The following is a 10,741-nucleotide window of genomic DNA, read 5'->3' as shown; positions in this document are numbered from 1 at the left end:
AAAAACACAGGAATATATGTTTCCATTTTAGTCCCAGGTGTGGGATAAGGGGCTGCTTCAGATTGTCCACAGCAGCTGACTAAGATTTGCCTTGTGCTCTATCTAGCAGGGGAGTGATTTTGCCAGCTACAGATAGTTTCTGCCATTGTGGAACTTTTGGAATTCTGGGGACTTTTGAGAGGGTATATAAATGTTAGGGCCCCAATGTTGTGGATGGCCTTGGTGCTGTTTGGATTTTGATGTTAATCAACTTCTCTAAGAGGGGTTGTCTGGAAGGAGGAATGAGCCACATACTGTACTCATGTGACTTCTTGTGAACCTTCCCCTAATGAATAAAGGAACTAATCACTGGGCGAGTAGGTGGGACTTCCAGGTTGGACAGAGGAAGAGAGGAGGCAGGAGAGAGATAGGGGCTTTTTGACAGGGACAGTGAGAGGAAAAGATGTAGCTACTAGTGACCCCCCCCCCCCATTTAGATGGTAAATTCTGGTGGATTTGCCACCAGAGAATTTAGATTTAATATGGCTTTACAAGATTAGGATTCTAGTTGTTGTGCTTAGCAATTGAGTTACCCTTGGTTCTGAACTAAGTTTTTGTGGTATTTTCCTACATGTGGTGGCTCAACTGGGTTCCAGAGAAAAAGGTATGGCGGCAAAGCGTGGGTTTGCCAGAAGTGCACCCTAAAAGGTTGTAGGAATTTTGAAGCATGGGGCTGGCATGGAGTGACCCACCAGCGGGAACTTAGAGACAAGGGTGGAGAGGTTTCAGAGCTCTGAGTCGTAGAGTCTCCACAAGATGAGAACAGGCTGGCCATTGCCTGCCAGTGCCTGGCCAGTCAGTTCATTGGTGTCTTGCCAACAATATCGTGGATTCTTTTTTAATATTTCCCGTAACACCCCAAGAGGGAGAGTGGGTTGTTGGTTGGTTTTTAGTTGTTGTTGATTATTGTTGGGTATGGTTTATTAAGTAGCCACACACAAAGAAGAAACAAGATGAAATTAGATATCCTGATGGTGAAGATTAAACTTTTCCTAGGAAACCCGATGCCCCTAATCAGAAGGAAATACTCTAATAATGATGTCATCTCCTTTCCAACCCCTGACTCTATCCAAGGGGTTCTATCCTTTTTTCTCTATTATCTAGTGTTTGGGGGTTGAAAGGGTATAAGAAAAGGGTGAAGAGTAGAAGAAAAAAGAACCCACAAAGTAGCTAAAGACACTCCAGGTAGTAATCAGGGCCTTGTGAAGCCCTGCCTGGGCAGGACAGAACTCTGAAGGAATGCACAGAGGTGTGAGCAGCTCTGAGATCCTTCTGTGAAGCATGGACTGAACCAGCATCTCTAATCTGACCTTATAAAGGAAGACCCAGAGGGGAGGACAGAACTGCTCAGCACAGAGGAACCCCCAGGGATGGTACAGGACTTTAGGGAAGGTCTGTCAAGACACTCAAGACTAAATGCAGCAATCAAGTCTCTGTTGGTTACTTTTCTATTGCTGTGATGAAATTCCATGATCAAGTCAGGGGAGGTATGGGACATATTATAATATTTCTGTATTTTTATTTAAAGAAACCAAAATTCCAGAATTCTCACTACACTGGAGTCCCTGTGAAAGTTCCCTTGTATACTTTGGTTCCCACCAGGTCTTCAGATTGCTGAATGCAGTCTCACAGTATGGAAGGAAGGGTTTATTTGGGGCTTACAGTTCTAAAGGAACAGGAGTCCATGACCATCATGGACAGGAGCAGGGCAGCAGGCATGGTGCTGGAAGAACTTCTGAGAGCCCATATCCTGATCCACAAACAAGAAGCAGAAAGCACATTGGGAATGGCTTGAGACTCCTCAAACCTCAAAGCCTGCCCCTAGCACTATACCTCAGTGTTCTATGGCTATGAGGAGACACCATGACCACAGTAACTCTCTAAAGAAAAACATTTAACTGGAGCTGGCTTACTGTTTCAGAGGTTTTGTCCATTATCACCATGGCAGAGGGCATGTCGGCAAGCAGGCAGAAATGGTGCAAGGTGTGTGTGTGTGTGTGTTGGGGGGGGGGTAGCTCAGAGTTCTATATTTGGATCTGTAGGCAGAGACAATCACTGAGCCTGGCTTGGGCTTTTTAAAACCTCAAAGCCTACCCCCAGTGTACTGGCTAGTTTTGTGTCAACTTGACACAGGTTGGAGTTATCACAGAGAAAGGAGCTTCAGTTGGGAAAATGCCTCCATGAGATCCAGCTGTAAGGCATTTTCTCAATTAGTGATTAAGGGGGAAAGGCCCCTTGTGGGTAGTACCATCTCTGGGCTGGCAGTCTTGGTTGTATAAGAGAGCAGGCTGAGCAAGCCAGGGGAAGCAAGCCAGTAAGGAACATCCCTCCATGGCCTCTACATCAGCTCCTGCTTTCTGACCTGCTTGAGTTTCAGTCCTGACTTCCTTGGTGATGAACAGCAGTATGGAAGTGTAAGCTGAATAAACCCTTTCCTCCCCAACTTGCTTCTTGGTCATGATGCTTGTGCAGGAATAGAAACCCTGACTAAGATACTCAGTAACATGATTTCTTTGACAAGGTTACACAAGTGCCATTCCTTGGTGACCAAGCATTTAAATCTGAGTCTATGGGTGGGTGCCATTCTCATTCAAGTCACCACAGTCTTCCAACAAGACCACAACCCCTTAATCCTTCCCAAGGAGTTCCACTAACTGGGGACCAAACATTCAAACATAGGAACCTATGGGAACTTTTCTTTTCTTTTTTAAAAATTTATTTAAAGATTTATTTATTCATTTTATGTATATAAGCACACCATAGCTATCTTCAGACACACCAGAAGAGGGCATCAGATCCCATTACAGATGGTTGTGAGCCACCATATGGTTGCTGGGAATTGAACTCAGGGCCTCTGGAAGATCATTCAGTGTTCTTTTTTTGTTTTTTGTTTTTTGTTTTGTTTTGTTTTGTTTTTTTTTGAGACAGGGTTTCTCTGTATAGCTCTGGCTATCCTGGAACTCACTTTGTAGACCAGGCTGGCCTCGAACTCAGAAATCCGCCTGCCTCTGCCTCCCAAGTAGTCAGTGTTCTTAACCATTGAGCCATCTCTCCAGCCTCTATGGGAGCCATTCTTATTTAAACCAGTATAAACTGGCTGTTTTCATATCCTGTAGCACTGCCCAGTTCACTCACCCCTCTTCATCTCTTTCTTTCTTTCTTTCTTTCTTTTTTTTAGATTTATTTGTATATTATATGTAAGTACACTGTAGCTGTCTTCAGACACTCCAGAAGAGGGCGTCAGATCCCATTACAGATGGTTGTGAGCCACCATGTGGTTGCTGGGATTTGAACTCAGGACCTTCGAAAGAGCAGACAGCTCTTACCCGCTGAGCCATCTCTCCAGCCCAATAAATCTATTTTTATTTGTTGGAGTTTTGCTTGCATATTTATCTGTGTGAGAGTGTCATATCTCCCAGAACAGGAGTTACAGACAGCTGTGAGCTGCCATGCAGGTGCTGGGAGTTGAACCCAGGACCTCTGGCAGAACAGCTAGTGGAGTGTTCTTAACCACGAAATCATCTCACAAGCCTCTTTCTTTTCTTAGTAGCTGATGTCAATTTGATAGGAACTCAAAGAAGACAAGCACTGTGCTTCTTCTAAGCCCTGAACAGAAGTGGGTTTTCATCGTACCTTGTCCTAACTTGACCCACATCCATGATGATTTTTGTTGATTTCGTGGGATTGAGAAGCACTGTAGGAAAGAAACACAGCTCTGCAAGGGAAGTCATGGAGCACAGGAGGCCCAGAGTCTTCAAAGCCAAGAGAAGCCCGTCCGGTAAAGCGGTGAAGCGGTGAAGGCGAGGCCTGATGGAGCATGCCTTTAATCCATCGTGGGGAAGGCAGAAGCAGGTGAAGTCCTTCCTTGGTAAGGGACAAGCCAAGGACAGCCAGCCTGTGCTCAGAGGTAGCTGGAACTAAAATGCTACCCTTCAAGGGACTACAAATGAAACATGGCATCCCTAAATTTGCCTCTTTGCATGAGGATTAGTTTTATTCAGGAAAACAGAAACAGCAGAAGCTCAGGGAACAAGAATGTTTACTGCTGCTCTTTCTTAAAGGAAATTTGAGTGAGCTCCTATGGTTTGGATTCCTGGCCCTGGTGGTAAAGGCTTGCTCTCTACACCCACCCTGAAAGCAAGCACTATTGGGAGGTGCAGGACTTGGTGGGAGGTCCTGGGCTTTCCTTTGAAGGGGAGTTATTGTCTTATTTTGCTTTGGGACCATGCGGTGACTTGTATCACAGTGTGCTGTGAACATCTAGGGGCAGGAGTTGGTGTGCTAGTGGTGTAACCCCCGAATCTCTGCGGATATTTGTTTCTTAACACCCCCACCCCACCCCACCCCACCAGAAGCTCCCATCCTCACTCCAGCCCGCAGCAAGCATGATATGCAGACAGCTGGTTTCTGTGCTGTGTCCTCCTGCAGCAAGCCCTGGGCTCCCTCCCCCTCCTTGGTCCCTCCCCCAGTGTTAGAATGGCACTGCCCATAAAACTCCCCCTTAATGGAGATATCCTGAGAAGATAGCTCAAGACATCCTCCCTGCCTCTGCATCTCCAAAAACCAGCACTCTTCCTGATAAGCAGTGAACCCTCCAGGTGTCCTTGAGACCTTAAAGAAATAACAAACTCAAGGAAGATTAGGGTCCAGTGTTTAAGTCATGGAGAAAAGGTAATCAGAGGTCACAGACAGTTAAGACCAGCCATAAAATTAGTCCCTGAACAGACACCCATTATCCCCCCTCCTGGCTTCAGTTCCATCTCACCAAATGATTACAGTCCTCCCCTCCCCTTTTCTGTGAACATTCAGGGGACTCCTAACTATACTGTATATAAACCCAGCGTTTTTCAGACTCAGGGTCACTTGCCAGCATTCACCGGAGGGTGCCAGGCTGGTGATCAGGGTTCGAACTTGAAACAATAAAAGACTCTTTTGTGAGTTGCAGTAGACTTTGCAATTATTGGGCTCATCTGGATTTCCCATGGATTCAGGGCACAACTCTAGAAGACATGGTAATGGTGGATACTATAACACTAGGGCTGAGATGAGGATGGCAGGTACAGGGCCACCTTTTCACTCTTACAACAACAAAGTGCTTTTATTTGACACTCTGATTTAATTACAACTCTGTGTGTGTGGGTGTCTAGGGGGACTTACTGGTCCCCACACCTTTGTCAGAGAAAGTGGCCTTCTGAATATCAGTCTATGCCACAGAATGAGAGGTTTATGGGCACTCTCATTCCCGCACTGAGGGGAAGCTAAAGAGGTTTTCCTGAACATTCAACTTGCCTCGGGAGCAGATTTTGGGACGACGCTTTCTGAACCTGTGGCATCTATGTGCCCTATTACACCGAGTGGATGGTTTTACCTATCTTGAGTTTCAGTGTTCCCAATTAGTGAAAACGAGACTTTTTCTTCACTTGGGAGTCACTTCTTGTGAGGATTATGTAGTAATTTATTCATGGCACATTTGCTTTTTGCCAAGCGCATGCTAAATTATATACACATTCTATATATATCGACAAACCATCCATAAGGCCTAAATCTCCAGGCCAGGACAGCCAAAGACCCAGGGCTCTGTCCAGTGTGGGTTAATAGTTAAGAGGCAGCTGAAGCCCTCAGGGCGTCAAGATCCCTTCTCATTATGTCTGAAGTCATTTTGTAAGGGAAGAGCTCAGGCCCCACACCCCTTCTGCTTCTTTTGGTTGAGAAAGAGGCTCACTAGATATCCTAGGCTGACCTTGAACCCATGAGTGCTGTGCTTGGCTATGGCACATAGACTCCTGGACCGCAGAGTGCTTCCTCCAGAACTAGGCTGCTATTGTGGAGTCATCCTCCACGTTTCCTTGGTAACTTAACTGGGGGTGGGGGTGGGAGTGGAGGGCGGCTAAGGGCACACATGCCCTGAAGGCCACCCACGGAGAGACGCTGGTCCTTTGGGGTCCTGGAGGGCACCGCAGAGCTGCACCGCTGGTGGCTTCCCGAATCGACGGCCCCGAGCCAGCCCATGGCGGAGGTGCGGGGCCTGCGGCGCGGGTGGCGTGCAGCACGAGCTGCTAGAGAAGGTGGCGCGCCTGCAGCGGGGCGCGAGGCACGCGGAGCCCGAGGCGGCGGCGCGCAGAACCGCAGGCGACGGCGGCTCTGGCTCCGGCTCGGGCTTCTGGTGCTGGCGGCGGCTGTTCGCGCGCGGAGCCCGCGGGGCGCGCCGGAGGAAGGGCAAGTTCTCGCGGCCCGGCGCCGCGGCCACGTCGGAGCGCAGCGTGTGGGCGCCCCCGGGCCTGCAGAGGCTGTTGCAGAGGTTGGCGACGTGGCGGCGGCGTTACCTGCGGCGAGGGGAGCGGCCCGAGGGCCTAGAGGAGATCCCGCTGCTCGTGCTGGAGCGCGCGCGCGCCGCCGACTAGGGGACGCCCTGTCCCGTCTCGCGCGCGCGAACCCCGGCGGCGGTTAGGTTTTGTAAATGAATTTAAGAAGTGGAAATAAATCCCCCGCACTGGATGAATGAAAGGAGGTGGATTTGGGGGACCAAGCGCGCCCGAGACGCTGGAGGGAAGAAATCAGCTTTGTTGAGCAGGTGGTGAAGTCACCAAGGGTCTCCAGGACCGTCCCCCCTGGGCAGCGCGACACGGTGTAACATTGACTTCGGGATACTCCTCTCCCACTGTTCCCTGCCCTCTGGGTGTTATGGAATTCCACCGTCATCCTTGGTTTTACTTGTTACTTATAATGAGCATGTTGAGCGAACCCTGCTTTTTAAATTTATTTAGGGTCCTAGAGATGGCTCTGTAGGTAAAAGAGCCTATGGTGCAAACCTGGGAAGCCAGTCCAATTCCCTGTGGAGGGTCCTCTGACTGGCACACGCACAATAGTAATACTTGGTTAAAAAAAATTGTTTCACAATTTCATATATATGCACACACACACACACGTATATTTAGTTCATACGTTGACCATATTCATGCCTCTTGTCTTTCATTCTCCTGCCCACTCTCTGGAATCGTTCTTTTCCCAAGTCTTTAGTGTGGGAGTGTGAGAATTGCTGTCAGAGATAAAAGCAAAGGCGCCTCCACCAAAAGATTTCCGCCTCCAACACCCCCCCCCCCCCCGCGTCCCCTCCACCCCTTGGGGTGTGGGGTGACCTTTGACTCTTCTTCCTCAATAAAAACTTGTTAATGATACTCTGGCCTGGCATACCTGTCAGGATGAAAGTGAAATGTCACCAGCGAAAGTGCTAGAAGCACTCTAGAGGGCTTAGAGGTTAATAAGCTATTGGGATGGTCTTTGCTTGGGCTGTTCTCCTCCTCCTCCTCCTCCTCCTCCTCCTCCTCCTCCTCCTCCTCCTCCTCCTCCTCCTCCTGCCCCCTCCTCCTCCCCCTCCTCCTCGTCCTCCTCCCCCTCCTCCTCTTCCTCCTCCTCTTCATTCTTTACTGCTCCACAGATAGGAGGGGACCTGCTAGCAAGCGAAAGGAGTTGTGTTTTGGAGTGGCTATCTCTGTAGTGGCTTTGGAGTTTCCTCTCCCATGCTTTTCAACATTCCTAACTCTGTGACCCTTTACAACAGTTCCTCATGTTTCAGTGACCCCCAGTTACAAACTTAACTTCATTGCTACTTCATAATTGTAACTTAGCTACTGTTACGAATTGTAACAAATATCTAATATGCAGGGTATCTGGTATGGAACCCTATAAAAGGATCATTAGCCTAGCCAAAGGGGTCGTGACTCACAGGTTGAGAAACACTGACCTACTCATGCTTCCACTCATGTGGAGAGAAAAGCCTAGAGAGGACTGTTTTGCAGTTCTACGTCATCCATTTTTTGGGGGGAGGGGGGAGCGGGGGAGGGGTGGGCAGAAAGTGTCAAAAAAAAAAGCACAATTATAGCACTTAGAATTTAGTTGTCTCTGAGGTTCTACGAGCTGAGCAGAGGTAGACTTTTGGGTGGAAAAAGGGCTGAAGCACACAGAACACACCAGACTACCCATTTCAAAGCTACTTTCCTACAATGTATGGTGGTGGGAGAAAGCACAGAGAAGACTGGACAGCGTGGCTTCTTTCTGTTGTAAAGAAACGACACCAGGAAAAATGGCACAGTCATGAGTCAGACAGCAGAGGGAACTTTATATTGAGTGAAGCTGGCCTGGTTTGAACATTTTGTTAGCCCCTCGGAAAGGCATCAGCAGGTTTGCAGGTCATAGAGAGTGGACTCCACCTCCATGTGCCTGGTTATACCAATTCTAAGTAAGGGAAACTTCACAATTGCACTTCCTTAAAATTTAAAATACCGAAGACAAAGGTGGAGGCATTGTAAGGGTCCATGATTCAACAAAGAATGATACTGAAAGACCCACAATGTGAGGACTCCCCCACGTTCTGACTCAGGAGAAGCGACACCCCACATCATGAGAACGCTCTTGATGCAAACCACAAGAGGACTTTTATTCCAGATGTGCTCTGGGGCCCACAGTCGTACACCATGCAGGGTTAGAGGACCGTGGAGCCCCGAGTAGCTGGGTAAGGGGGTATTTAAAGGAAAAAAACACAACTCAAGGGAGTGGGGAGGGAGTTGTTGGAAAATACCAACAATACCGGTTAAGAATCACGAGGGAGTACCGGGTGTGGTGGCGCACGCCTTTAATCCCAGCACTCAGGAGGCAGAGGCAGGCGGATTTCTGAGTTTGAGGCCAGCCTGGTCTACAAAGTGAGTGCCAGGACAGCCAGGGCTATACAGAGAAACCCTGTCTCAAAAAACCAAAAAAAAAAAAAAAAAAAAAATCACGAAGGAGTGGAAGTCACAAGAGACACAAGGAATACCTGGTAATTGTGTGGGTTATTTCTCAAGACAGTTTCTATGAGCCTCTTAACAATAGCACATTTGCATAGTGGGTTCCATGAATGGTCAGGGTGACCCTTTTCGAACAAACACTCCCTGAACCCAGGAATTGGGTAGGTGGAGGAATGTTGCTATCTGTTTTATGATTAGCATGCCTTGGAGCATTGAGTCACAAAGGTCACATTCTCAAGCCTGGGCCTAAAGGCCTAGGTTTTTGTTTTTTTTGTTTTTTTTTTTTTTTATGTTACACTTTTTCAATACCCCGGACTCAAATACTCAAATAGCATATAAATGTAGAGTGCTTTATTCTGCAGAAATCCAGCACACTGGGGTCCAACATCTACAAAGATGGAGACATGAAGTGGAAACTTCTAGTTATGCCAAATGATGTTTTGCCAGGGCACACAGGTGTAAGGATGTCTTACTAAAGCAAACATGTGAAAGACTGCTTTCCTGAAGCAGACACAGGTGAAAGGATGTTTGGATATAGCAGACACGTGAAAGGACTCTTGATGAAGGAGTATAAGTATGATCCCACAGACAGTGGGAGACGAGCACTGAGCCTTGGTTTGGTTTGCTCCACCTCACTAGTCTTTGCTAACGACACACGTGTATTGGTATGCCTTACATAGTGTTGTTGAGCTCAACCTGTGATAACGCTGCCATTGAAAGTCTTCCAAGAACTGCTTATGAGGCTTCCGTGGCAGCTTGCTTGTGGCCTCACCTCAGTCTGGTTGGCAAGCCTGAAAGTTTCTTCAGGATTGAATTAGTTGCTGGTTTGTGCCTGCTATCTGCTTTCTGAAAGGACTGGACTGTAGCTGCTGGTTCGCGCCTGTTGTCTGCCTGCCTAGAGAACTGGTCTGCAGCTGCTGAGTTGTATTTGGTGTTTGCTACAAGGCTGAACTGCTGACCAAGAAGATCAAGCTTACCCCTCAAAGAACTATTGCTGAACAGGTCCACTTCCCTCATATCCTAATAATTCTGGGTGTTGGGCTAGAGGAGGTCGAACCCTTTTAAAAATAGGTTGCACAGCCGGGCGTGGTGGCACACGCCTTTAATCCCAGCACTCGGGAGGCAGAGGCAGGTGGATTTCTGAGTTCGAGGCCAGCCTGGTCTACAAAGTGAGCTCCAGGACAGCCAGGGCTATACAGAGAAACCCTGTCTCAAAAAACAAAAAAACAAAAACAAAACAAAAAAAACAAACAAAAATAGGTTGCAAACATTTTATGCCTACAGAGACACCACAGTAAGTCTGAAGTCCTGATTTAAAGCACATTAGGGGATTTCTGGAGAGGCCAGGTGACAGAGCAGCTTCTGAGGCCTGGACTTGCCCAGTTCTTGGAAACAAGATTTAGGCCTTATCTTCTGAACTGCCAGTTTGAAGCTTGTCTCGTGAAGTCAGCCTAGCCTGTCTTAGCATCATAATTTTGTTTTGTAGGCCTCTTAAGGGAAAGCTACTTTGATTAAAAGGTCAGAATTCAGAGCCAGGCATGGTGGTCTTTAGTCCCAGACTCTGGAGGTAAAGGCAGGCATATCTCTGTGAGTTCCAGGCCAGCTCGGTCTTACAGAGTGAGTTCCAGGACAGCCAGAGCTACACAGAGAAACCTTGTCTCAAAAAAACCAAAAAGCTTGGACTCTGAGTTCTACCTGGGGCTATGGGTGGAGCCGTGGATTTTAATTTGCCTTAAAGATTAGAACATTACATAATAAAGCCCCTTCCCTTAAATGTTATTCCACCTGGGCCTGTCAATCAATCACCTAGCCAGGAGAGATCACCTCTAAGATGATTCAGCGGAAGACTCTAGGAGGCAGGAAGCATGATGAAGCAGTTGCTTTCAGATCCTCATTGCTAAGCCAGTCTGCTTGCTGAGCTG

Source organism: Mus musculus, chromosome 1 (genome assembly GCF_000001635.26).
Source record: "Mus musculus strain C57BL/6J chromosome 1, GRCm38.p6 C57BL/6J".
In the NCBI taxonomy this organism is placed as follows: domain Eukaryota; kingdom Metazoa; phylum Chordata; class Mammalia; order Rodentia; family Muridae; genus Mus; species Mus musculus.
This window is presented reverse-complemented; position numbering follows the sequence as displayed.